The following is a 27096-nucleotide window of genomic DNA, read 5'->3' as shown; positions in this document are numbered from 1 at the left end:
GTAGCCTTAATTCTTGAAGATAATTGTATGAAGCTATAACTTTTACAATGTGACAGTGTGATTGTTAAAGCCTTATGTCTGACACTCCTTTTATCCAGATCGGCAGATAAGTAAAAAAGAAATAAGGAAAATTAAATAGATGAATAATAGGGGGCGGTAAGGGGTTAAAAAAATTCGGGTAGAAATACTAGTGGTCAATGAGAGGAAGGGGTAAGGAATATGGGATGTATAAGTTTTTTCTTTTTTCTTTTTATTTCTTTTTCTGGATTAATGCAGATGTTCTAAAAAATGATCATGTGACAAATACACAACTATGTGATGATACTGTGAGCAATTGATTGTACACCTTATATGTACTGTGTATGTGAAGATGTGCCAACAAAGATATTTTTTAAGAACAAAAAAAACTGCAGTTGGAGCTTGGTTGAGCTACCTTCCCTTATTCATAGTAGAGACTGCCTCCTTTTCCCATGGGGAAGTGTATCCAACACAGCCTGCTGTGCTACTGGGGGAGGAGTGCCAGCCTTTGCAGTTTGGAGACTTTACAGTTCTGCACTGGGATCTCAGCCCTTCCCCTGTTCCAGACCAGCGTACATCAGTGTACATCAGACTCATCATCAGTACATGAGTCACGGATGTCCCTCAAACAGTTGTTCCAGATGCTTCCTGACTATTTACTAGCTGTTTTAGAGGACTAACTAAATTCCACACCTCCCTGTGCTGCCATCTTCACCTTTACAGTTTTTTATTTGTTTTTTTCCTTTCCTTGTCTTCAGTTGCCTTTGCCTGGAGGGCAAATTCAGGAGGAGATTCACCCTGGAGGGGGCTTTTTCAAGTCAGTATTTCCTAACCAAAGCAGTACCAGAGACTTATAATGTGTGCACAGATCTATTCCAGAGGGCCCTAAGAAGAGGGTCTGGAAAGATGACCAGAAAGTCTTTTTGTTGGCCTCCAAAGACTGCACTTTCCTGGTCTTCCCAGTAGATAATGCTCTTCAGAAAACTGTTCCCCAAGCCCTTGGTGGCAAGTGTGTCTTTAAACCTCCACTGCCTTTGCCCCTGTTGGGGGCAGGGTTGAAACAATGGTTATGGCATTTCCTGTCCAGGTCAGGCTAAAACCATAGTTCAGAGCAGGGATCCAGAGAGCTAAATTCACTGATCAAAAGCCATTGTCAGGACTTGGCCATTCCCTACCCTCACCACTCCATTCTTGAGAAGGAAAGCTTCCATATCCCTCTCTGTTCACAGCAGTCAGCCAGGGACTGGACCCGAGGTAGCTTGCTTTGAGGGTGTGGTAAAGGCATTAGCTGTGAGTTACTCATATTTTTTTATTACAGTTTTTCAGTCTCTTCATCCCACTCTTCCCTGTATGCTGTACAGTGCTCCCATGACCTCCAGAACACCAGAACAGTCGTTTCTTACAAATTCTGCCTGTCTACTAGCTGTTTTTAGAGTAAGAGTTAGTTCTGTAACTCCCTGCTCTTCCATTTTCCGGGGAAGTAAAAGGCTTCTTTATCTAAGGTAATGCTTTATGTTCTACTGTAGGATTCTTTAGTAGTATTGGCTAGTGGAATAGCGATCAAAAATAAAATGTCTTTTAAAATCTAGTATACATTTTAGAAGAATAAGAAAAATGTATTTTAGGGTCTTAATACTCATTTTAGTAAACTATTAGCTTAGAAATTCTTCAGCATAGCCATAAATTGAATGTTTTTCTTTTTTTCTACTTTCTATTATTGGCTATGAACTACTTACCAGAGTGCCTTTTTCACATAAAAGCTATAAATGAAATAAAAGTTCAGAATCATGTCTTTATTGTTCTCATCTTTTCAGTCTTCACCTATAGCATTTATTTTTCTTTCAGAATTCCAATATGTGGAGGAATAATAGTAAAAGAATAAAGTGATGAGATATGTGAAATGATATAAAATTGAATCCTCATTTCCCAGTTCATTTAATTTGTTGCCAAGATTTTCTAATGTGCAAAAATTTTAAAAATTTTCTTCTATATACTGCAACTTTAGAGAGAGTTTAGATATGGAAACAAAACCAGTACACCTAGAACAGAGAATGTATAAGATAACATATAATTTTGTCATAAATTAGGTGCTAGACATTTAAGTCTTGTGGATATGTGAGCTGGGAGTTTACCATCATCTCTGAGATCTTAGTAGTTAGGACAGGCTTTGCAGCTGCCCCTAAGCTAGTGTTGAAGAGTGAGCAGAATTAGGGAGAGGTAACATAGAAGGAAGAAGGGGTTGAATTTTGCTGTTGAAAGTAGATAATATGAGGTATACAGTGGGATTAGATAAAGAGCATCCTTGAAAGCCAGACAGGTATAGACTTGCTAGTCAACTATTAAATTTTTTGAGAAGATGAGTGTTACAGTTTGCAAAAGCTGCTGGAATGTGATGTGCCAGAGCTGGAATGGCTTTTTAAAGGGGGAATTTCTTAATAAGTTATAAGTTTCCAGTTCTAAGTCTGTGGAAATGTCCAAACTAAGGCATCCAGGGAAAGATGCGTTAATTCAAGGAAGGCTTATATGTCTGCAACACATCTTTCAGCTGGGAATGCACACTGGTCCCTTACTTCTGGGCTCCATTGCTTTCAGCTTCTGTTCCTGTGGTGTTCCTCACTTTGCTTCTCTGGGACTGGCTTTCGTCTCTTGGCTCCGCTTGGCTCTCTGGCTCTCTCCAGGTTCTGGCTTGCTCTCTCATTTCTCTCTCTCTCTCCAAAGTGTTTCCTCTTTTAAAGTATTCCAGTAAACTAATCAAGACCCACCTGGGATGGGTAGAGTTACATCTCAATCTAATCAAAGGTCACAAGTGGGTGTATCACAACGACATGAAGATAATCTAACTGGGTGTCCAACCTGTGGTGCTGAACAGGGATTAAAAGAAATGCCCGCTCCCACAAGATTGAATCAGGATACAGACATGGCTTTTCTGGAGGACATAATACTTTCAAAACAGCCCAATGTGAGTCATTGTCAGAGATATTTAAGGAGGTCCCTGGAGTCAGAGAGGCCAGTTTATGCTCTAGGCCTGTTTCTGGTCTTTCTTGCTCTAGTCCCAGGAGCTCATTGTGTCCTCCTTTCCTCTTTAATGCTTTCTGTTTATTCCTCCCCTAGTACATCCCCCAGCCCCATATCTTCTGTTTCAGCAGTTAGCCCTGAAGCAAGCACAAAGGTTATTTTCATATACAACTTGATAGAGCTCATTATTTCCTTTGCCTACTCTGTTCAGTTTTGTCTCCACCACTAGAGACCTAGTGGTGTAACCTGTATTCTTAACTTCAATGCTCAAAGTTCGCACACTGATATTAGTCCATATTAGTGAGACCATGCAGTATTTATCCTTTTGCTTCTGGCTAATTTCACTCAACACAATGTCCTCAAGGATCATCCACATTGTTACATGCTTCATAACTTTATTCTGTGTTACAGCTCTGTAGTATTCCATTGGTTTAGCTACTCATCCATTGATGGACATTTGGGCTGTTTCCATCCCTTGGCAATCGTGAATAATGCTACTGTAAACATTGGTGTGCAAATGTCCGTTTGTGTCCTTACCTTCAGTTTCTCTGACTATATACCTAGTGATGGGATTGCTGGATCATATGGCAGTTCTATACTTAGCTTTCTGAGGAACTGCTGAACTGCTTTCCAAAGAGGTTGCATCATTCTGCATTCCCACAAACAGTGAATAAGTGTGCATTTGTGCATTTTTCTCCACATCCTCTCCAGCAATTGTAGTTTTCTATTTTTTTTCAATAATGTCCATTCTAGTGGATATGAGATATCTCCTTGTGGTTTTGATTTGCATTTCTCTAATAGCCCAGTGAAGCTGCACATCTTTTTGTATGCCTTTTAGCCATTTGTATTTCCTCTTCTGAAAAGTCTATTCATGTCTTTTTCCCATTTTTTATTGAGCTGTTGGTGTTTTTGTTGTTGAGATATAGAATCTCTTTATATATTTGGGATATTAAACCCTTATTTGGTATGTGGTTTCTGCATGTTGTCTCCCTTTGCACAGGCTGTCATTTTACTTTCCTAACAGATTTCTTTGATGCACAAAATGTTTAATTTTGAGTGATGATCAAAGATGGCTGCGCCCATGTAGTGGTAGCAGCATTGTCCTTTTTTTTTCTCCTAGTCACCTGGTCCCTGTAGTGGCTGGCTGAGCCTAAAGACCGTGCTGGGCCGGACCCTCCAAGAAGTTTCTGCAGCACTGAAACAAGGCCAAATTACCCCAACAGAGCTCTGTCAAAAATGTCTCTCCCTTATCAAGAAGACCAAATTTCTAAATGCTTACATTACTGTATCAGAAGAGGGGGCCTTAAAGCAAGCTGAAGAATCAGAAAAAAGATATGAGAAAGGTCAGTCACTTGGAGATTTAGATGGAATTCCTGTTGCGGCAAAAGACAACTTTAGCACATTTGGCATTGAGACAACATGTGCATCAAACATGCTGAAAGGTTATGTGCCACCTTATAATGCTACAGTAGTTCAGAAGTTGTTGGATCAGGGAGCTCTACTTATGGGAAAAACAAATTTAGATGAGTTTGCTATGGGATCTGGAAGCACAGATGGTGTATTTGGACCAGTTAAAAACCCTTGGAGTTACTCCAGGCAATATAGAGAAAAGATAAAGCAGAAGCATCATGAGGAGCATGAAGATTCACATTGGTTAATAACTGGAGGAAGTTCGGGCGGTAGTGCAGCTGCCATATCAGCATTCACATGCTTTGCGGCATTAGGATCAGATACAGGAGGATCAACCAGAAATCCAGCTGCCCATTGTGGGCTTGTTGGCTTAAAACCAAGTTATGGACTAATATCCCGTCATGGTCTCATTCCCTTGGTTAATTCAATGGATGTGCCAGGAATCTTAACGAGATGTGTGAATGATGCAGCAATTGTGTTGGGTGTACTGGCTGGACATGACCCCAAAGATTCTACTACAATATAAGACCCAGTTACACCATTTATGCTTTCCAATTTGACAGATGTGAGCAAGCTATGTATTGGAATTCCAAAGGAATATCTTGTCCCAGAATTATCAAATGAAGTACGATCTCTTTGGTGTAAGGCTGCTGACCTCTTTGAGTCTGAGGGTGCTAAAGTAATTGAAGTGTCCTTGCCCCACACCAGTTATTCAATTGTCTGCTACCATGTATTATGTACATCGGAAGTGGCATCAAATATGGCAAGATTTGATGGACTAGAATATGGTCACAGGTGTGATGTTAATGTGTCTACTGAAGCCATGTATGCAGCAACCAGACGAGAGGGGTTCAATGATGTGGTGAGGGGAAGAATTCTCTCAGGAAACTTTTTCTTATTAAAAGAGAACTATGAGAATTATTTCATCAAAGCACAGAAAGTGAGGCGGCTCATTGCCAACGATATTGTGAATGTTTTTAACTCAGGAGTGGATGTCTTGCTAACTCCTACTACCTTAAGTGAGGTGGTATCATACTTAGAGTTCATCAAAGAAGACAACAGAACCCGAAGTGCCCAGGATGATATTTTTACACAGTCTGCAAATATGGCAGGATTGCCAGCAGTGAGCATCCCTGTGGCTCTTTCAAGCCAAGGATTGCCAATAGGGCTACAGTTTATTGGACGTGCATTTTGTGACCAACAGCTTCTGACAATAGCCAAATGGTTTGAAAGACAAGTACAGTTTCCTGTTATTCAACTTCAAGAACTAATGGATGATTGTTCAGCAGTCTTTAAAAATGAAAGCATAGCTTCCATTTCTCTACTAAAACAGTAGTGATAAAAATATCATGCAAATTTAAATGATTTATTAAAGCATTTATCCTCTAGAAAAAAAAATGTTTAATTTTGAGGATCCCACTTATCCATTTCTTTTTTCATTACCCATGCTTTGGGTGTAAGGTCTAGGAAACCACCACCTAACACAAAATTTGTAAGATATTTCCCTATATTTTCTTCTAAAAGTTTTATGGTATTAGCTCTAATGTTTAGGTCTTTGATCCATTTTAAGTTGATTTTTTTATAGGGTGTGAGATATGCATCCTCTTTCATTGTTTTCTATATGGATATCCAGTTCTCCAAACACCGTTTATTGAAGAGGCTTCTCTGCCCAGTTGGGTTGGCTTGACCGCCTTAAGTTGTCTGTTGATGAGAGGGTGTATTTCTGAACACTTAATTCAATTAATGGCCAGTATAGCTCTCTTTATGCCAGTTCCATGCTGTATTCACCATTGTAGCTTTGTAATATGCTTTAAAGTCAGATGGTGCAAAACCTCTTCATTTTTCGTTCTCAAGATATTTTTAGCTATTCTGGGCACCCTGTCCTTCCAAGTAAATTTGGTTATTGTTTTTTCTATTTCTGCAAAGTAAGATGTTGTGATTTTAATAGGTATTGCATTGAATTTTTAAATCAATTTGGGTAGAATTGACATTATCCAGTCCATGAACATGATATGCCTTTGCATTTATTTAGGCCTTTGATGATTCCTTTTAACATTTTCTTGTAGTTTTCTATGTATAGATCTTTTATGTCCGTAGTCAAATACATTCTTAAATATTTGATTCTTTTGGTTCTTTTAAATGGAATTTTGTTCTTGATTTCCTCCTCAGATTGCTCATTACTAGTGTACAGAAACATTACTGATTGTTGGGTGTTTATCCTATACACTGCCACTTTGCTGTACTCAATTTTTTAGCTCTGGTAGCTTTGCTATGGATTTCTTAAGATTTTCAGTGTATAGTATCATGTCATCTGCAAATAGAGTTTTACTACTTTCTTTCCAATTTGGATGTCTTTTATTTCTTTATGTTGTCTAATTGCTCTGGCTCGAACATCTAGCACAATGTTGAATAATATGATAGTGGACATCCTTGTCTTATTCTGATCTTAGAGGGAAGGCGTTCAGTCTTTCCTCATTGAGGATGATGTCAGTTGTAGGTTTTTCATACATGCCTTCTTCATGTTGAAGAGATTACCTTTTGTTCCTGTCCTTTGAAATGTTTTCATCAAGAAAGATAGTTGAATTTTGTGAGATACTATTTCAGTAGTGATCAAGATAATCATGTGAATTTTCTGCTTTAATTTATTGATGCGGTGTATTACATTAATTGATTTTCTTTTGTTGATCCAGCCTTGCTTAAGTAGAATAAATCCCACTTTGTCATGTGTATGATTCTTTTAATATGCTGCTGGATTTGATTTGCAAGTTTTTTTTTTTTTTTTTTTTTTTTTTTTGAGGATTTTTACATCTACATTTATTAATGAGGTTGATCTTTAGTTTTCTTTCTGGTACTACCTTCACCTGGCTTAGGTTTTAGGGTGATGTTGGCTTCGTAGAATGAGTTAGATAGCTTTCCCTCCTCTTCAGTTTTTTTGAAGACTTTGAGCAGGATTGGTATTAATTCTGTCTTGAATACTTGGTAAAATTCACAGGTGAAGCCATCTGGTCCTGGACTTTCCTTTTCTAGAAGCTTCTTGATGATGTGATTCCATCTCTGTATTTGTTGAGTTCATCTAATTTTTTCTCAAAGAAATAGATTGGTGTGTTGAGGTCATCTATTTCTTCTTGTGTTAATGTTGGTTGTTCATGCTTTTCTAAGAAGTTGTTCACTTGATCTATGTTGTCTAGTTTATTACCCATAGTTGCTCGTAGTATCTTCTCACTATCTCCTTTATTTCTGTGGGGTCATTGGTTATGTCCCCTATTTGCATCCACTCTTTTAAAATTTTTGTCAGCCTAGCTAAGCTTCCACTGATTTTATTGATTTTCTCAAAGAGCCAGCTTTTGGATTTTGTTGATTTTCTTGTTTGCTTTCATATTTTCAATTTCATTTATTTCTGCTCTAATCTTTGTTATTTCTTTCTTCTGTTTGCTTTGGGGTTAGTTTTCTGTTCTTTATTTCTTACAGGTGACCAGTTAATTCCTTGATTTTTGCTCTTCTTTCTTAATATAAGCATTTAGGGTAATAGATTTCCCTTGCAGCACTGCCTTTGTTGCATCTCATAAGTTTTGTTGTGTTTTCTTTTTCATTCACCTGGAGAAATTTATTGATTTTTCTTATGATTTCTTCCTTGACCCACTGGTTGTTTAAGAGTGTGTTTTTTAGCCCCATATATTTGTGAATTTTCTGGCCCTTTGCCTATTATTGATTTCCAACTTTGTTCCATTATGATCCAAGAAAAATGTTCTGTATAATTTCAGTCTTTTAAAATTTATTGAGACTTGCTTTGTCACCTAGCATATGGTCTATCCTTGAGAATGATCCGTGAGTATTTGAGAAAAATGCATATCCTGCTGTTGTGGGATGTAAGTTTTTGTAAATATCTGTTAAGTCTAGTTAATTTGTTTTATTATTCAGAATCTCTGTTTCCTAAGTGATCCCCTGTCTAGATGTTCTATCCATTGATAAAAGCGGTGCATTGAGGTCTCCAACTATTATTGTAGAGGTGTCTCCTTCTCCAGTGTTGTCAGTGTTTGCCTCATGTATTTTGGGGCACTCTGTCATGGTGCATAAATATTTACAATTGTTAATTGTCTTTAATTGTCTTCTTGATGAATTATTCCTTTTATTAATATATAGTGTCCTTCTTTGTCTCTTTTAATTGTTTTACATTTAAGGTTTAATTTATCAGATGTTAGGATAGCTTCTCTGCGGTGTCCGGGTTTGCCTAGCCCAACCGCACTGGGGTCTCGTCCTCGGGTGTGGTTCGGCCGGAGAGCGGCGTCAGTCGAAACCACGGGGCTCGAAGGTCTGGAGGGCGCGCGAGCACAATAAACCGAGACTAGAGAATAATAGCAGTAGTTTATTGCATAGGTGGCTCACGGGACCTAGCTGGCTGGCAAGGCTTACAGGTTAGGCTCCCGACAGGAGGAAACACATGGAATATATAGGGTGGGTGAGGGGGAGTTAACGGAGGTGGAGAAACTTTGATGGGCAGCTGGTATGGTGTCATGTAGGATGTGGATTGGTTAGGGGGTGTGTTAAACAAAAGTGAAGTACTGTAAGTATATAATGGGCGGAGAGATGGGGAGTGTGCCTGGTCCAATGAAGAAGGGGTGAAAGGTTAGTGTGATATATGCTCAGGAGTTGCTAGGCAGAGGACTAGATTGGCAGGGCCTGCAAGATTAAGAGATGTTGGGACATGTCAGGGCATGTTAAGGCAGATAAGAGGAAACAGTTACAAATATACGCAGCAATTCCTCCTTTTTGTTTAATTTAAGAGAGGAGAGAAGGGGACGTAATTTGGTCAATGGCAAGGCTGGTCTGCAAGGCTCCCGAGGGGCTCACGCGGATTAACTAGTATTGTGCCAGCCACGCTCCCAAAGGGTGATCAGTCCTCAGGGTGGGCCACACTTGCTAACCATACCTGTGCCTGTTGGCGATGACCTGCGTCCGCGAAGGGGTTTTGAAGTTCAAGGGCTGCCAGAGCAAGAAGTTTAGTTTGTTGCTTGTGTTGAGAAATTTTTGTACATAAGCATTTAAATAGGAAGAGGGTAATTATTAGAATGAGTAGTAGTATTCCATAGAAGAGAAGGTTAGAGGGCCGGAAGAAGGAGGTGAATTTGTGTAGGAGGTCAGTAAGGATAGAGGCAGATATTTTTGGGACTACTATGTTTTCCATGGCTAAGATTTGTGCTTGGAGATTGTGAGTATAGTTCCAGAAGGAGTCGTTATAGGCAGTGAATATCCAATCACGTAAGGTTAGGCGGGGTCGGGAGGTATTAACAAGAACAGGGGTAACACAGAGACGGGAAAATGGGTATCGTCCATCACAAGTAGAGGAAGCTACTTCATATAAGGCTTCAATATCTAGGGCTAGTAAGTCAATTTGTTGCTGTAGATTAAAGACGGCGCAATGCATAAGAAGGTTTATGTTGTCTTGAGTTCTTAGGGTTCCCGCAGCGGTCTGGGTGAGGTTGTTGATGACGTCAGTGGTGGTAGATGTCTGGGTGAGGGCGACGGCAGCTGTGGCAGCGGCGGCCACGGAAGCAACAATGGCTGCGGCGATCGCGGCGGAGATGCCTAAGTCCCTCTTGCGTCGGGAGATTGAGGGTAGATTCTCGGCCTTGATGGAGTAAGGAAGTTGCGGGGCAACCCAGGTGGAGGTATTCAGCGGGATCCACATTAGCCCAGGCTGTAAGACTATAAAGGCATATTGATAAGATGTATTAAGAAAATTGGAAAGCATGCAATTTCCAAAGTCGGACGTGCTGTTACAGAGCAAAAGGAAGAAGGGAGGGTTAACAAAGACAAAGGCTTGGACAGTAATACTCTCGGAGACAGTGAAGTTTTCTGTCGTGTAGCTTCTGTCGAAGGGCAAGGATCTTTGTTTGATGGGCTTGGGGCAGGAGGCTAAACCGATGGAGATTGGAAGGAGGCTAAGAAGGGGGTTAAGATAAAGGCAGGAGTATTTTCCGCACAGGTAATGGCGAATTAACGCAGAGAGATGGTTACCAAAATTACCGTACCCATTAGCATAAATCGAATAAGATATGTTCTGGAGGGGATAGATAGGTGGGCGGCAGGGCGACCACGCAAAGCGATTAAAGCTTGCGGACCCCTTCTTCCATGGGGTTCGGGTGCAGGGGGGGTCCGGCGGAATGACGTTTGGGACGTGATGAGGGGTGTCAGGGGTGATGCCGGGGAACCACCAAGCACCTGTTAGCCAATAGGCGGAGATTTTTTTATTATTGAATCCTACAACATCAACGATAGTTTGGTTATGAATGAATAGACAATTTGGGTATTCAGAGTTGCAGGTATGCGTAGTCTGATTAAACAGCTGTGAGAGGTCGAAAACAAGAGCTTCTTTAGGTGGGTGGCGCAGAGAGAGGTTTAGGGGTGCTTGAGATGGTTGAAAGAAAGCATTGCAAGGGAGCTGAAGGGAGCAATTGCTGACTTGAAGCGAAGGGAAAAGGGGGCTGTCCGGGGTGATGAAAAGGATCCCGGGGGGGTGCTGAACAGCAGCCCACACCTCTCTGGCCGATGCTGTAGGGGCTGTGGAGAGAAGCGTGAGCATTATTAGGAAAATTTGCTTTAAGCTAGGGGAAGGGTTACCACAACGTTCTCGAGCCTCGTTATAGAGGCTGAAGAGCTGTCTTTTTTGAGCTCGAGGGCTGTTTTCTGTACTGTCTTTCTCAAGGGCTGCTTATGTCAGTTGCTATACCAGGCACCTCGCCCGCCGGCGTAGGCGTCTGGTGGTCGGTGGTGGCAGTGACGGTTGTGAATTTTTCTTTTCTGAGGTCTGTTCAAGGTGCATTTTCTCCAACTTCTTCTTCAGGGCTCGCATTCTGCGTCGGTGGCGTCTGCTTGGTCGCCGTGGCCGGACGGATGTTTCTTCCGGGGATCCAGATTGGCTGGGATTCATTTTCTGGAAAGACACAAGCAAAGCCTTGCCCCTGGGCAAGGAGAGGGGCGGGCCCTTGCCATGTATTGGTGGCCGGGTCACGCCAGTGAACTGAAGGGACCAGGGAAGGCCTGTATGAAGGTCCCCAGTGTTTATGCAGGGGAGATAGTCCTTCTTTATCAAATGTGAGTAAGTTGAGGTGTATTAGGGCAGCTGTGACAAGGTCGCCTGGTGAGGCCTGGGGGAGATTATCCCTTTCCTTTTCAATTTGTATTTTTAGCCTGCGATTTAAAGATTCTACCATAGCCTGTCCTTGTGGGTTATAAGGGATTCCAAAGTGGTGGGTGATGTTATAGAGGCGCAGGAAGGCTGCGAAGGAGGCACTGCAGTAGGCGGGGCCATTGTCTGTTTTTAAGTCCCGTGGAATTCCCATAAAGAGAATTCCCTGGCGAAGTGCCTTGATGCAATGTTTGGCAGTTTCTCCCGGCAGGGGGACAGCATGGCACATGCCTGAATAGGTGTCTATAATGACATGCAGATATTTAAGTCGCCCGAATGAAGAGATATGGGTAACATCCATTTGCCATCTAGCATTGGGTTTGAGGCCACGAGGATTGACTCCTTGTGGCTATAGGGGTCCAAGTGGCGCAAAGGGCGCGCAAGTGGCGCAGCTGCGAACTATGTGTTTACAGGTTTCTTTGGGCAGACCGCAAAGGTGATGTAGGGAGTTGGCTGAAAAGTGAAACCTGGAGTGGAGTTGTTTGGCTGCATTAATGGAATCACTGAGTGTGCTGGCAGCTGAGACAGAGACTGCTCTATCAGCTGTTTCATTGCCAGCCGCAAGTGGTCCGGGGAGGCCGGAATGGTTGCGGATGTGCGCAATGAACCAGGGTGCCTGACGGCGCTCTAGTAGGCATTGTAGTCTGAAGATGGCATTGTCAATAGCTAGATTAGTATCTGGAAAGAAGGTGGCCAGCGCAAGGATTTTGCAAAGTTGGAAGGAGTATAAACTATCGGTGAAAAGATTAATTGGCTGGCGCGGGTACTGCCGGAATGCTAGTTCTATTGCGAGGATTTCTCCCACTTGTACTGAGAATTGGTGAGTATGAGTGAAGCATTCGGGCTCCTTTTGTCGGGGATGATAGACTACAAGTGCAAATTTTGTTTTGGAGGCATCTGTGAAGATGGTAGTGGAGTTTGGGAATGGGGAGGATGAAGGGAACGGGTGGTATGGACACTGCAGGGGTGAATGGGTGATGCCTTGCAACAGTTTGTGATGGGGGAGGTGGTTATCAAATTCCCCCGAGAACATTTCTAGCAGCACCTGCATTTCCGCGTTGTTTTGTATGAGGAGCCGGGTGCTTTTGGCGTTGAGTGGCCAGACTATTGTGTCAGGTTGGCGGCCAACGAGGTGAATAGCCAAATAGACTAGGTCCATAGCGAGGCTGATCCACAAGTGGACAGCAGGGCAGATTTTTCTGAGTTTACCTTTGGCGGGGTGGGCCCATATTAAGGGGCCTTCTTGCCAGAGCACCCCTGTAGGGGTGAGGTAAGTGTCAAGGACAAATGCCTTTAGAGGGAGGTCAGGTTGGTATCTGTGAAGCTGACATTCTCCCAAAAGCTCGTTGACGGTTTGAATGGCTTGCTTTGCCCCAGAATCTAGCCGGATGGAACGAGTAACGGCCTCTGGGGGCTTGGCTTTGGTTTGCAAGAGTTTAAACAAAGGTTGCAGCTCGGCTGTGGTGATTGGTATGGCCGAGCGGAGCCAATTGATTTGCCCGCAGAGTTGTTGCAACTCAGTGAGGGAAACTCGTTCTGGTATGGCTAATTTTGGTGTTGCAGGAGTTACATGCTGACCAACTGTAAACCCCAAGAAAGAAAATGGGGGTTGGAGTTGGATTTTGTCTGTTTGCACATTTAGACCTATTGCAGTGAGGTTAGATTTTAGTGCGTTTAATACCTGAGTAAGTTGTTCAGGCTCCTCTGAGGCTATAAGAATGTCATCCATATAATGGATAAAATAGGCCATGTCGCGCAAGGAAGCTATGGCTGTGTCAACATAAGCCTGGCAAATAGCAGGGCTATTGCGCATGCCTTGGGGAAGCACTTTCCACTGGTAGCGTTTGGCTGCCCCCGCGTGGTTGGGGGCAGGAACGGTAAAGGCAAACTTTGGTCGGTCATCCTCATGCAGAGGGATGGAAAAGAAGCAGTCTTTGATGTCTATGGTGGCTACATGTAGATGTGAGGGGATAGCCACTGGGTGTGGTAGCCCAGGCTGCGGAGAGCCCATGGGCAATATGTGCTTGTTAATTTCCCTAAGGTCATGAAGGAGTCTAAATTTGTTTGTGGCTTTTTTGTGAATGACAAAAACGAGTGAATTGTAGGGGCTGGTGGAAGGTTCGATACGACCAGTTTCCAGTTGCTTTATGACGAGGGTTTTGAGTATTTCTAATTTATGGGAAGGTAAAGGCCACTGCTCCACCCAGATGGGCTTCTCTGTGTCCCATTGGAGAGGAGTGGGTGCTGGAGGTGTTATGCGAGCAGTGGCGCAAATTATTGGGGGGGCTGTTTAGTAATATTGGCCCCCGCGTCTGTGGCAATGGCTCGTCCCCAGAGGGCTTGGCCAATGGTGGTTAGGAAGCATTCTTGAGGGGGCTGTGTGGTAATATATGCCCCCGAGGCTGCTAGGATATCTCGCCCCCACAAGATTTGGTCAATGGTGCTTAGAAAAAGGGGCCGGAAGGTACCGGAGTGACCTTCATTATCTTCCCATTTAATGGGAGAGGCGGCACGCAGGGAGGGAGTGGAGCCCGTGGCTCCGATGACGGAGGGTCCCTCCTCTGTTTTCCATTGGGCTATAAAGCGAGTAGGCAGACATGAGATTTCTGCCCCAGAATCAACGGTGCCTGTGTACCAGCGATTGTTTATTTTAATGTCGCGGGTAGGCTTGTTGGGTGTTATAGGGATTGTCCACATTATGGCTTGGGGCCGGTTTTGACCCGGGTTTGTGTCTCTTGGGGGCGGGGCTGAGACATGCCCCCCTTCAAGTTTAAAGGCTGCGCTTTGTTAGTAGAGCGGCAGTCTCGAGCCCAGTGGTAGCCTTTGTTGCAGCGGGGGCAGGGCGTAGGGGGCTTGCGCTGCTGCCACTGTGGCTTGGTAGGCGGCGGGCTAGGGGTAGTACAGTTTTTTGCAAAATGCCCCGTTTTTCCGCACCTGAAGCAGCCTGATGTCAAGGTCATGGCCGTGGCAATGGCTTGGGCTAGTGAGGCGGCACTAGAGTCTATGTTGCTGCATGCGAGGACCCAGTCATGAATGGTTTTTTCTTTGATGGGTAAAATTGCCTGCTTACAGGCAAGGCCAGCTCCTTCAAAAATAAGCTCCTTTGCGAGGGCGGTTTGTGCTTGTTCACCTAGCACTTTTCGTTCGCAGGTTTCTGCAACTCGCGAAACGAAGGAGGCAAAGTCCTCATCTTTCCCTTGTGTGAGTTTGGTAAATTTTTCTGGCTTGGCCGCTGAGCAGGATCGAAAGGCTCGCATGGCCACTTCCCTTAACTGAAGCCAAAACCCGGTGGGGGCCTGTACATACACCACAGGAAGCGAGTATTGGCCTGTCCCAGTATAAGCCTCGACTGGGAGGTGGAAGCCCGGGGGCCCATGCATTTGAGAGAGGACAGCCTGCTTTTCGGCTTCTGAATTGAAATGCGCTTTCCAGTCAACATATTGACCTGGGGTAAGGATGGCCCGGGCTAATGAGGTCCAGTCATGAGGAGTGCACAGCTGTTGTGATATTTCATCTAAGAGGTGGGTAGCATAAGGACTGGCAAATCCATCCTCCTTTACCGCTTTGCGGAGCTGTTTGACTTCATTGGCATTAATGGGGTACCACGGGAGCGGACGTTGGGGAGTAGGTTGGACATTCATGGGAAAGCAAGCGACCGGTGGCGGCAGAATAGGTTGAGGGACAGCCGGGCCACAGGATGCGCCAGCACTGGGCGGCCACAATGGCGCTGCCGATTGAGGGGCGGAGGCACAAAATAATGGGCCCGGGGAGTGGTCCGCTGCATAAGATGGCGGCAGGGAGGCCGGAGCACAAGATGGCGGGCAGGGTGGGGCTAGAGCACAAGATGGGGGACAAGGCTCCTCCCTCTGTGGAGGGGGGGCAGTCGGGAGGCACTTCCCCTTTTTGGTTGAAGGAGAAGGAGGAAGTGGTTCGCAAGATGGCGCGAAACCGCCATCTTTAGGAAGGGCGGGATAAAGGCACTTCCTGTTTTCTTTGTCTTTGCTCGAACAAGAAGGAGGAAGTTCGCCATCTTGCTCTGTCGCCAGATTGTTAAGTTTAGGAGGACAGAGCTCGAGCTCATTATTCAGCTGCTCAAATAAGGATTCAGAGTCCGGGTCAGAGTTACTATGAGATTCCTCTGAATTAGCAGAGTTTGTTGCCGATAAGGCTTCTTGGGGGGCGCTATCGGACGGTGGCCGCGAGCCGTGTAGGCAGGAGCGGATGGTAATAAGCATGGGCAGGAGCCCGGGGGGGAAACGCTTGTTTTCGTGCTCCATTTTTTGGGTGACCCGATTTATAAGCTGGTCATAGGTGGCAGGGTCCCACAGGTGGCAGGTGGTAAGCCACGGGTTGAACGGGAGCAGGAGGTCCCAATAAATTTGGAGTTGGCGAACTGAAACCTTGCATTTATGGGTGTCTAACAGGGCCGCCAGTGCACGGACTTGGGGCGCCTGGCACACCGAAATGCGATTGCCCATGGTAAGAGGTAAGTTGTTGCAATGAGCCGAAGGAGGATGGGGGCTGAGTTATTCCGATTAAGGGAGAAAAACTAGCAGGGTAATACACCCTACAGCGCAGAGAAACGTTATGGCAAGCAAAACTCTTTCTATTAGACTCCAATCTTTAGGGACGATTTGTGCTAATATTGCCGCCCACACTAACGCTAGGAGAGATATTAACAAGAGCCAATAATTCATTGATAATAGTGAAAGGTTAGAGGGGCTCTCAGCCGGAGAGAGCGGGGGCCCTTACCTTGTCGAGCGGCGGCTGGAGAGGAGGAGACGAAGAGATCCAACTGAGGGTTTGGGGCTCGTCGGGGTCCCTGTTCAGGGGTCCCTGTTCGGGCGCCAATTGCGGTGTCCGGGTTTGCCTAGCCCGACCGCACTGGGGTCTCGTCCTCGGATGTGGTTCGGCCGGAGAGCGGCGTCAGTCGAAACCACGGGGCCCGAAGGTCTGGAGGGCGCGCAAGCACAATAAACCGAGACTAGAGAATAATAGCAGTAGTTTATTGCATAGGTGGCTCGCGGGACCTAGCTAGCTGGCAAGGCTTACAGGTTAGACTCCCGACAGGAGGAAACACATGGAATATATAGGGTGGGTGAGGGGGAGTTAACGGAGGTGGAGAAACTTTGATGGGCAGCTGGTATGGTGTCGTGTAGGATGTGGATTGGTTAGGGGGTGTGTTAAACAAAAGTGAAGTACTGTAAGTATATAATGGGCAGAGAGATGGGGAGTGTGCCTGGTCCAATGAAGAAGGGGTGAAAGGTTAGTGTGATATATGCTCAGGAGTTGCTAGGCAGAGGACTAGATTGGCAGGGCCTGCAAGATTAAGAGATGTTGGTACATGTCAGGGCATGTTAAGGCAGATAAGAGGAGACAGTTACAAATATACGCAGCACTTCTCCTGCTCTTTTCTGATTGTTGTTTGTGGGAAATATCTTTTTCCAACCTTTCACTTTCAGTATGTTTTTGTCCTTGGGTCTAAAATAAGTCTGTTGTAGACAACATATAGGTGGGTCCTGTTTTTAATCCACTATGCCAGTCTATGTCTTTTGATTGGGGAGCTTAATCCAGTCAGTGTTATTACTGTAAAGGCAATGCTTTCTCTTACCATTTTGTATTTTGTGTGTCGTATCTTTTTTTTTCCCTCTTTTCACCTTTACTGATTATCTTCATTTTAATGCTATTGTCCAGGCCTCTCTCTCCTGTCTTTTCCTATCTTCCTGTAGTGCTGCCTTTGGTATTTCTTGTAGAGCTGGTCTGTTAGTCACAAACTCTCCCAATGACTGTTTGAAACTATTTTAAACTCCCTCTTGTTTTTTTTTTTTTTTAATAATAGCAATAGATTTCATTTTATTTTTTATTATAAAAAATAATGTATATACAAAAAAGCAATACATTTCAGAGCACACCGCAACAATTAGTTAAGTAACAGATTTCAGAGGTTGGTATTGGTTACAGTTCTACAATTTTAGTTTTGTCCTTCTAGCTTGTCGAAGACACTGAAGGGTAATAGAAATATCAATATTCAGCAGTCATACTCATTTGGTAAATCTTATCTTCTCTGTTATAACTCCACCTTCCCTTTGATCTTTCACGCAGTCTTTAGGGGTATTTGGGCTATGCCCATTCTAACTTTTCATGTTGGAAAGGGTTGTCAATAAGATGGGATAGAGGGATGAAACTAGTTGATATTCTGGAGAGACTGGCCCCTCTAGATTTTAGGACTTATTTGACATAAGAACACATAAAGAATTTGTAGCTTTCTGGGAAGTAATCCTAACTGCATGGAAACTTTATAGAATCTTAATTTGAGCCCTAGGTATTCTTTAGCATTGGCTGCAATGATTTTGTTTGGGGGTTTCTCAGACCATGGTAAATAGCAATATCTAGCTGAAGCTTGCATAAGAGTATCCTCCAGAATAGCCTCTCACCTCTATTTGAACTCTCTCAGTCACTGGTATCTTATTTTGTTAAAATTCTTTCCCCTCTTTTAGTCTGGAAGTCATTATCGATCCCACAGTGCCAGGGCCAGTCTTATGGCTGGGAGTCTTATCCATGATGTCAGGGAGATTTTCTCCCCTGGATGATGTCGTGTCCCATATAGCAGGGTGGGTAATGAGTTTACTTGCATAAAAGAGGTCCTCTTTGGCCAGCCATGCTGGAAACCTGGGTTCGATTCCCAGTGCCTGCCCATGCAAAAAAAAAAAAAAAAAGAGGTCATCTGAAAGTAACTCTTAGGCATAACCATAGTTAGGCTTAGCTTCTCTGCTATAAATAAGCAGGAGTACATCTTAAGATCAAGGACCTGGCCTGTTGACTTGGGAGCAGTACCTGGAATTTCCCTGGTGGTAAAGCTTAATAGTTCCATATGTTTTCTCCCACCCCTCAAGGGACTTTGTCAATACTTTTTGATTATCTGTTCAATAGACTCTTGGTTGTATCTGGGCATTACATTAAGCTCTAAAATTACAAGCTCTCATTCCCATTCTGGGCTTCATGTGTTTGGGTTGTTTAATTGATCTAGCTAGACTCATTGAGTTAGATTATGTGCTACAGAAAATTTTAGTTTTGGACAAAATAAACTCTTTTCCTTTGGTTTCATAGAGTAGGTGAAGTTCTAAAATGAAGACAATGTCCTCCTCACTCCTCAAGCTGGATCATAGGATTTACCTTAGTCATGACTGGATCAGTTTTGTTTTTATCTCTAGTCGAAGGCTGATCTCTTTTCCAGTTTTTTTAACAGTTTTATGTGGCAGCACTGTCTTTCAGACCTGCAGAACTCTTCATCTGAGTCTTAGATGTCACACAGGAACCCATGTTCAGGTTATACATATATAGCACAGCCTCTCCAAATCTAGAAATAATTACAGTTCCACACTAAATGTGACTATTAGAAGGGCTAGCAGTGTAGGCCCCTATTTTCTTTATAAGCATTTTCTAAATGTCAACATACAATATTTGTTCTTTTGTTTTTGACTTATTTTCCACCACATAATGTCCCCCAAGTCTCACAACTTCATTCCTTTCTGTAGCAGCACAATATTTGATCATATGTATATATACAGTTCACAGTTCTGCTTCTATTCAGTGTATTCTTCAGTCACCTCCATCCATTGGGCATCATGTATAGTGTCCAAAGTCAACAGTCCATGTCTCACATTATCCTGACTTAGGTGTGTAATCAACATTCTCAATCCCCCTCATTTTTTTTATTAATTAAAGAAAAAAAAAGAAATTAACCCAACATTTAGAAATCATTCCATTCTACATATGCAATCAGTAATTCTTAACATCATCACATAGATGCATGATCATCATTTCTTAGTACATTTGCATCGATTTAGAAGAAGAACTAGCAAAACAACAGAAAAAGATATAGAATGTTAATATAGAGAAAAAAATAAAAATAATAATAGTTCAAAAAAAAAACAAACAGACAGACAAAAAAAAAAAAACCTATAGCTCAGATGCAGCTTCATTCAGTGTTTTAACATGATTACTTTACAATTAGGTATTATTATGCTGTCCATTTTTGAGTTTTTGTATCTAGTCCTGTTGCACAGTCTGTATCCCTTCAACTCCAATTACCCATTATCTTACCCTGTTTCTAACTCCTGCTGGACTCTGTTACCAATGACATATTCCAAGTTTATTCTCGAATGTCGGTTCACATCAGTGGGACCATACAGTATTTGTCCTTTAGTTTTTGGCTAGACTCACTCAGGATAATGTTCTCTAGGTCCATCCATGTTATTACATGCTTCATAAGTTTATTCTGTCTGAAAGCTGCATAATATTCCATCGTATGTATATACCACAGTTTGTTTAGCCACTCGTCTGTTGATGGACATTTTGGCTGTTTCCATCTCTTTGCAATTGTAAATAACGCTGCTATAAACATTGGTGTGCAAATGTCTGTTTGTATCTTTGCCCTTAAGTCCTTTGAGTAGATATCCAGCAATGGTATTGCTGGGTCATATGGCAATTCTATATTCAGCTTTTTGAGGAACTGCCAAACTGCCTTCCACAGTGGTTGCACCATTTGACATTCCCACCAACAGTGGATAAGTGTGCCTCTTTCTCCGCATCCTCTCCAGCACTTGTCATTTTCTGTTTTGTTGATAATGGCCATTCTGGTGGGTGTGAGATGATATCTCATTGTGGTTTTGATTTGCATTTCTCTAATGGCCAGGGACATTGAGCATCTCTTCATGTGCCTTTTGGCCATTTGTATTTCCTCTTCTGAGAGGAGTCTGTTCAAGTCTTTTTCCCATTTTGTAATTGGGTTGGCTGTCTTTCTGTTGTTGAGTTGAACAATCTCTTTATAAATTCTGGATACTAGACCTTTATCTGGTATGTCATTTCCAAATATTGTCTCCCGTTGTGTAGGCTGTCTTTCTGCTTTCTTGATGAAGTTCTTTGATGCACAAAAGTGTTTAATTTTGAGGAGCTCCCATTTATTTATTTCCTTCTTCAGTGCTTTGCTTTAGGTTTAAGGTCCATAAAACCGCCTCCAATTTTAAGTTTCATAAGATATCTCCCTACATTTTCCTCTAACTGTTTTATGGTCTTAGACCTAATGTTTAGATCTTTGATCCATTTTGAGTTAATTTTTGTATAGGGCGTGAGATATGGGTCTTCTTTCATTCTTTTGCATATGGATATCCAGTTCTCTAGGCACCATTTATTGAAGAGACTGTTCTGTCCCAGGTGAGTTGGCTTGACTGCCTTATCAAAGATCAAATGTCCATAGATGAGAGGGTCTATATCTGAGCACTCTATTCGATTCCATTGGTCGATATATCTATCTTTATGCCAATAGCTGTTTTGACCACTGTGGCTTCATAATATGCCTTAAAGTCAGGCAGTGCGAGACCTCCAGTTTCGTTTTTTTTCCTCAAGATGTTTTTAGCAATTCGGGGCACCCTGCCCTTCCAGATAAATTTGCTTATTGGTTTTTCTATTTCTGAAAAATAAGTTGTTGGGATTTTGATTGGTATTGCATTGAATCTGTAAATCAATTTAGGTAGGATTGACATGTTAACTATATTTAGTCTTCCAATCCATGAACACGGTATGCCCTTCCATTTATTTAGGTCTTCTGTGATTTCTTTTAGCAGTTTTTTGTAGTTTTCTTTGTATAGGTTTTTTTGTCTCTTTAGTTAAATTTATTCCTAGGTATTTTATTCTTATGGTTGCAATTATAAATGGGATTCGTTTCTTGATTTCCCCCTCAGCTTGTTCATTACTAGTGTATAGAAATGCTACAGATTTTTGAATATTGATCTTGTAACCTGCTACTTTGCTGTACTCATTTATTAGCTCTAGTAGTATTGTTGTGGATTTTTCCAGGTTTTCGACGTATAGTATCATATCGTCTGCAAACAGTGATAGTTTTACTTCTTCCTTTCCAATTTTGATGCCTTGTATTTCTTTTTGTTGTCTAATTGCTCTGGCTAGAACCTCCAACACGATGTTGAATAATAGTGGTGATAGTGGACATCCTTGTCTTGTTCCTGATCTTAGGGGGAAAGTTTTCAATTTTTCCCCATTGAGGATGATATTAGCTGTGGGTTTTTCATATATTCCCTCTATCATTTTAAGGAAGTTCCCTTGTATTCCTATCTTTTGAAGTGTTTTCAACAGGAAAGGATGTTGAATCTTGTCAAATGCCTTCTCTGCATCAATTGAGATGATCATGTGATTTTTCTGCTTTGATTTGTTGATATGGTGCATTACATTAATTGATTTTCTTATGTTGAACCATCCTTGCATACCTGGGATGAATCCTGCTTGGTCATGATGTATAATTCTTTTAATGTGTTGTTGGATACGATTTGCTAGAATTTTATTGAGGATTTTTGCATCTATATTCATTAGAGAGATTGGTCTGTAGTTTTCTTTTTTTGTAATATCTTTTCCTGGTTTTAGTATGAGGGTGATGTTGGCTTCATAGAATGAATTAGATAGTTTTCCTTTCACTTCGATTTTTTTGAAGAGTTTGAGGAGAGTTGGTACTAATTCTTTCTGGAATGTTTGAAAGAATTCACATGTGAAGCCGTCTGGTCCTGGACTTTTCTTTTTGGGAAGTTTTTGAATGACTAATTCAATTTCTTTACCTGTGATTGGTTTGTTGAGGTCATCTATGTCTTCTTGAGTCAAAGTTGGTTGTTCATGTCTTTCCAGGAACCCGTCCATTTCATCTAAATTGTTGTATTTATTAGCATAAAGTTGTTCGTAGTATCCTGTTATTACCTCCTTTATGTCTGTGAGGTCAGTAGTTATGTCTCCCCTTCCATTTCTGATCTTATTTATTTGCATCCTCTCTCTTCTTTTTGTCAATCTTGCTAAGGGCCCATCAATCTTATTGATTTTCTCATAGAACCAACTTCTGGTCTTATTGATTTTCTCTATTGTTTTCAATTTCATTTATTTCTGCTCTAATCTTTGTTATTTCTTTCCTTTTGCTTGCTTTGGGATTAGTTTGCTGTTCTTTCTCCAGTTCTTCCAAGTGGACAGTTAATTCTTGAATTTTTTCCTTTTCTTCTTTTCTGATATAGGCATTTAGGGCAATAAATTTCCCTCTTAGCACTGCCTTTGCTGCGTCCCATAAGTTTTGATATGTTGTGTTTTCGTTTTCATTCGCCTCGAGGTATTTACTAATTTCTCTTGCAATTTCTTCTTTGACCCACTTGTTGTTTAAGAGTGTGTTGTTGAGCCTCCACGTATTTGTGAATTTTCTGGCACTCCACCCATTATTGATTTCCAACTTCATTCCTTTATGATCCGAGAAAGTGTTGTGTATGATTTCAATCTTTTTAAATTTGTTAAGACTTGCTTTGTGACCCAGCATATGGTCTGTCTTTGAGAATGATCCATGAGCACTTGAGAAAAAGGTGTATCCTGCTGTTGTGGGATGTAATGTCCTATAAATGTCTGTTAAGTCTAGCTCATTTATAGTGATATTCAGGTTCTCTGTTTCTTTATTGATCCTCTGTCTAGATGTTCTGTCCATTGATGAGAGTGGTGAATTGAAGTCTCCAACTATTATGGTATATGTGTCTATTTCCCTTTTCAGTGTTTGCAGTGTATTCCTCACGTATTTTGGGGCATTCTGGTTCGGTGCGTAAATATTTATGATTGTTATGTCTTCTTGTTTAATTGTTCCTTTTATTAGTAGACAGTGTCCTTCTTTGTCTCTTTTAACTGTTTTACTTTTGAAGTCTAATTTGTTGGATATTATTATAGCCACTCCTGCTCTTTTCTGGTTGTTATGTGCATGAAATATCTTTTCCCAACCTTTCACTTTCAACCTATGTTTATCTTTGGGTCTAAGATGTGTTTCCTGTAGACAGCATATAGAAGGATCCTGTTTTTTAATCCGTTCTGCCAGATATGTCTTTTGATTGGGGAATTCAGTCCATTGACATTTAGAGTTATTACTGTTTGGATAATATTTTCCTCTACCATTTTGCCTTTTGTATTATATATATCATATCTGACTTTCCTTCTTTCTACACTCTTCTCCATACCTCTCTCTTTTGTCTTTTCGTATCTGACTCTAGTGCTCCCTTTAGTATTTCTTACAGAGCTTGTCTCTTGGTCACAAATTCTCTCAGTGATTTTTTGTCTGAGAATGTTTTAATTTCTCCCTCATTTTTGAAGGACAATTTTGCTGGATATAGGAGTCTTGGTTGGCAGTTTTTCTCTTTTAGTAATTTAAATATATCATCCCACTGTCTTCTAGCTTCCATGGTTTCTGCTGAGAAATCTACACATAGTCTTATTGGGTTTCCCTTGTATGTGATGGATTGTTTTTCTCTTGCTGCTTTCAAGATCCTCTCTTTCTCTTTGACCTCTGACATTCTAACTAGTAAGTGTCTTGGAGAACGCCTATTTGGGTCTGTTCTCTTTGGGGTGCACTGCACTTATTGGATCTGTAATTTTAGGTCTTTCATAAGAGTTGGGAAATTTTCAGTGATAATTTCTTCCATTAGTTTTTCTCCTCCTTTTCCCTTCTCTTCTCCTTCTGGGACACCCACAACACGTATATTTGTGCGGTTCATATTGTCCTTCAGTTCCCTGATCCCCTGTTCAAATTTTTCCATTGTTTTCCGTATAGTTTCTGTTTCTTTTTGGACTTCAGATGTTCCATCCTCCAAATCACTAATTCTATCTTCTGTCTCTTTAAATCTATCATTGTAGGTATCCATTGTTTTTTCCATCTTTTCTACTTTATCCTTCACTTCCATAAGTTCTGTGATTTGTTTTTTCAGTTCTTCTGTTTCTTCTTTTTGTTCAGCCCATGTCTTCTTCATGTCCTCCCTCAATTTATCGATTTCGTTTTTGAAGAGATTTTCCATTTCTGTTCGTATATTCAGCATTTGTTGTCTGAGCTCTTGTATCTCATTTGAACTATTGGTTTGCTTCTTTGACTGGGCCATATTTTCATTTTTCTGAGCATGATCCGTTATCTTCTGCTGGCGTCTGGGCATTTAATCAGATTTCCCTGGGTGTTGGACCCAACAGGTTGAAAGATTTTTCTGTGAAATCTCTGGGTTCTGTTTTTCTTATCCTGCCCAGTAGGTGGTGCTCGTGGCACACGTTTGTCTGCGGGTCCCACCAGTAAAAGGTGCTGTGGGTCCTTTAACTTTGGAAAACTCTCACTGAGGGGGAGGTTCGCCAGCTGAAGTGGCTTGGAAGAGTGCCAGCCGGCCCGGGGATCCCAACGCGGGGAGGGTCGCCGGCCACCGCAGCCTGGGAGAGCGCCCGTCCGAATCTCCTAGTCGGCCCGGGGCGCCAAGTGTGGCGGGAGGGCGCCAGCCGCCGCGGCCCGGGAGAGTGCACCGTTCCCAACAGGACCGGGAAGTCACATTTCTGGAAGGGACCCCGGTCACCGTTCTCCGCGGCCTGGGTATCTCCAATCCAATTCTCCCAGTTGTCCGGGGGGCCGCGCGTGGGGGGGTCGCCAGCTGCCGCGGCTTGAGGGGACCACCTGTCCACTTCTCCCAGCTGGCCCTGAAGAAGGAAGGGAGCGATTCTGGCCGCTTTCCGCCCCGGCCTGGGGAAGCCCGCGCCCCTCGGCTATCTCACCGGAGCGGGTTCTCCCAGCCAGTCAGCCGTTCCAGGATGGGGTACGCTGTCTTTTTGATCTCTGTCGTGGCTCCGGGAGCTGTTCTATATCGTTTCTACTCCCCTAGTAGCTGTTCCGGAGGAGGAACTAAGATCCGCGCGTCTTACTAAGCCGCCATCTTCTCCGGAAGTCGTCAATCCCCCTCATTTTTGAAGGAAAGTTTTGCTGGGTATAGAATTCTTCATTTTCAGTTTTTGTCTTCATAATGTTAAATATATCCTACCACTACCCTCTCACCTCCATGGGTTCAGCTGAGAAATCCACACATAGTCTTATTGACCTTCACTAGTATGTGATAGATTGCTTTTCTCTTGCTTCTTTCAGAATTCTGTTTGTTTTTGGCATTTGACAATCTGATTATGAAGTGTCTTGGAACAGATCTATTTGGATCTATTCTGTTTGGGGTACATTGTGCTTCTTAGGTCTATAATTTTATGTCTTTCATAAGAGACAAAAATTTTCAGTGATTATTTACTCCATTTGTCTTAATGCCCATTTTCCCTTCCTTTCTCCTTCTGGGCCATGCATAACATGCTTACAATCTAGGCCCCTGTTTTCTTATAAGCATTTTCTGAAGGTAACCATACCGTTGTTGTTCTTTTGTTACTGGCTTATTTTGTCTCACCACATGTCCCATGTGTTCATTCACGTGGTTGCATACCTTACGACTTTGTTCCTTTTGTAGCAGCATAACCGTTGTTTGTAAGTATGCACCATTTTTCGCCAATCTGCTTCTCCATCAGTGGATCCTTCAGCCACCTGCATTCATTGGGAATCATGTAGAAGTCCCAAAATCCACAGTCCTTCAACATTCTCAATTTCAGATAATTTCATTTCCTAAGAGATAGAAAATCAATAAACACACCCTCGCCAAATAGGAAATCTAAACCTCCCCTTAACTCTTGTCCCTCACCCCATTATTTACCTCTGCTGTTACTGTGATAGTGCTGATGGTTTCCTTTTGAACATAACTCCTAGCTTGCAATAGCCATTTTCCCTCTGTAACCTGGACTTAAACACTCTTTATACAAGGATAATATCTTTGAAATAATTCTTGTGAGAATTCATTCATATTTCTAGTGTGAATCAGTGGGACACATAGATCTATATAACCTCTTTCAATCTTGTCCATCTTCAATATGGTACTATTACTTCTAGACTCACTGGAGAATCACCTTCACACGTATCTATTCCCTTACATTGGAGTTCAATCTCATTAGCTAACAGTTCACCCATCTCTAGTTTCTACATATCTCTAAGTCCCCTATATTCTGGATTATAAGCCTCTGATTATACCTTTATGCTAGTTGTAAAAGTGAAATCATACGGTGTCTATCATTTTGTGTCTAGCTAATTTCACTCAGCATTATGTCCTCAAGGCTTATCCATCTTGTCATGTGCTTCAGGATGTCATTTTGTCTTACTGCTGCATAATATTCCATCGTATGTATATATCACATTTTGTTGATCCATTCATCTGTTGATGGGCATTTGGTTTGTTCCATCTTTTGGCGATTGTGAATAATGCTGCTATGAACATCAGTGTGCAAATGTCCGTTTGTGTCGTTGCTTTCAGCTCTTCTGGATATATACCAAGTAGTGCTATTGCTGGATCATAGGGCAATTCGATATTTAGTTTCCTAAGGAACCACCAAACAGTCTTCCATAGTGGCTGTACCATTATACATTCCCGCCAGCAGTGCATAAGTGTCCCAGTTTCTCCATATCCTCTCCAACATTTATAGTTTTCTGTTTGTTTAATAGCAGCCATTCTTATAGGTGTGAGGTGGTATCTCATTCTAGTCTTGATCTGCATTTCCCTTACAGCCAG

The 27096-nt window shown here is 42.3% G+C and overlaps 1 protein-coding gene and 1 pseudogene across 8 annotated transcripts in view; both read left to right on the top strand.

Annotated features, from left to right (window-relative positions):
- DROSHA (drosha ribonuclease III) overlaps positions 1 to 27096 on the top strand; it is a 171025-nt gene that overhangs the window by 95588 nt on the left and 48341 nt on the right. The gene's annotated exons all lie outside the window — the stretch shown is intronic.
- On the top strand, positions 1082 to 7195 carry LOC143646356 (glutamyl-tRNA(Gln) amidotransferase subunit A, mitochondrial pseudogene; annotated as a pseudogene).

This window comes from Tamandua tetradactyla, chromosome 9 (genome assembly GCF_023851605.1).
Source record: "Tamandua tetradactyla isolate mTamTet1 chromosome 9, mTamTet1.pri, whole genome shotgun sequence".
Taxonomy (NCBI): domain Eukaryota; kingdom Metazoa; phylum Chordata; class Mammalia; order Pilosa; family Myrmecophagidae; genus Tamandua; species Tamandua tetradactyla.
This window is presented reverse-complemented; position numbering and strand designations above follow the sequence as displayed.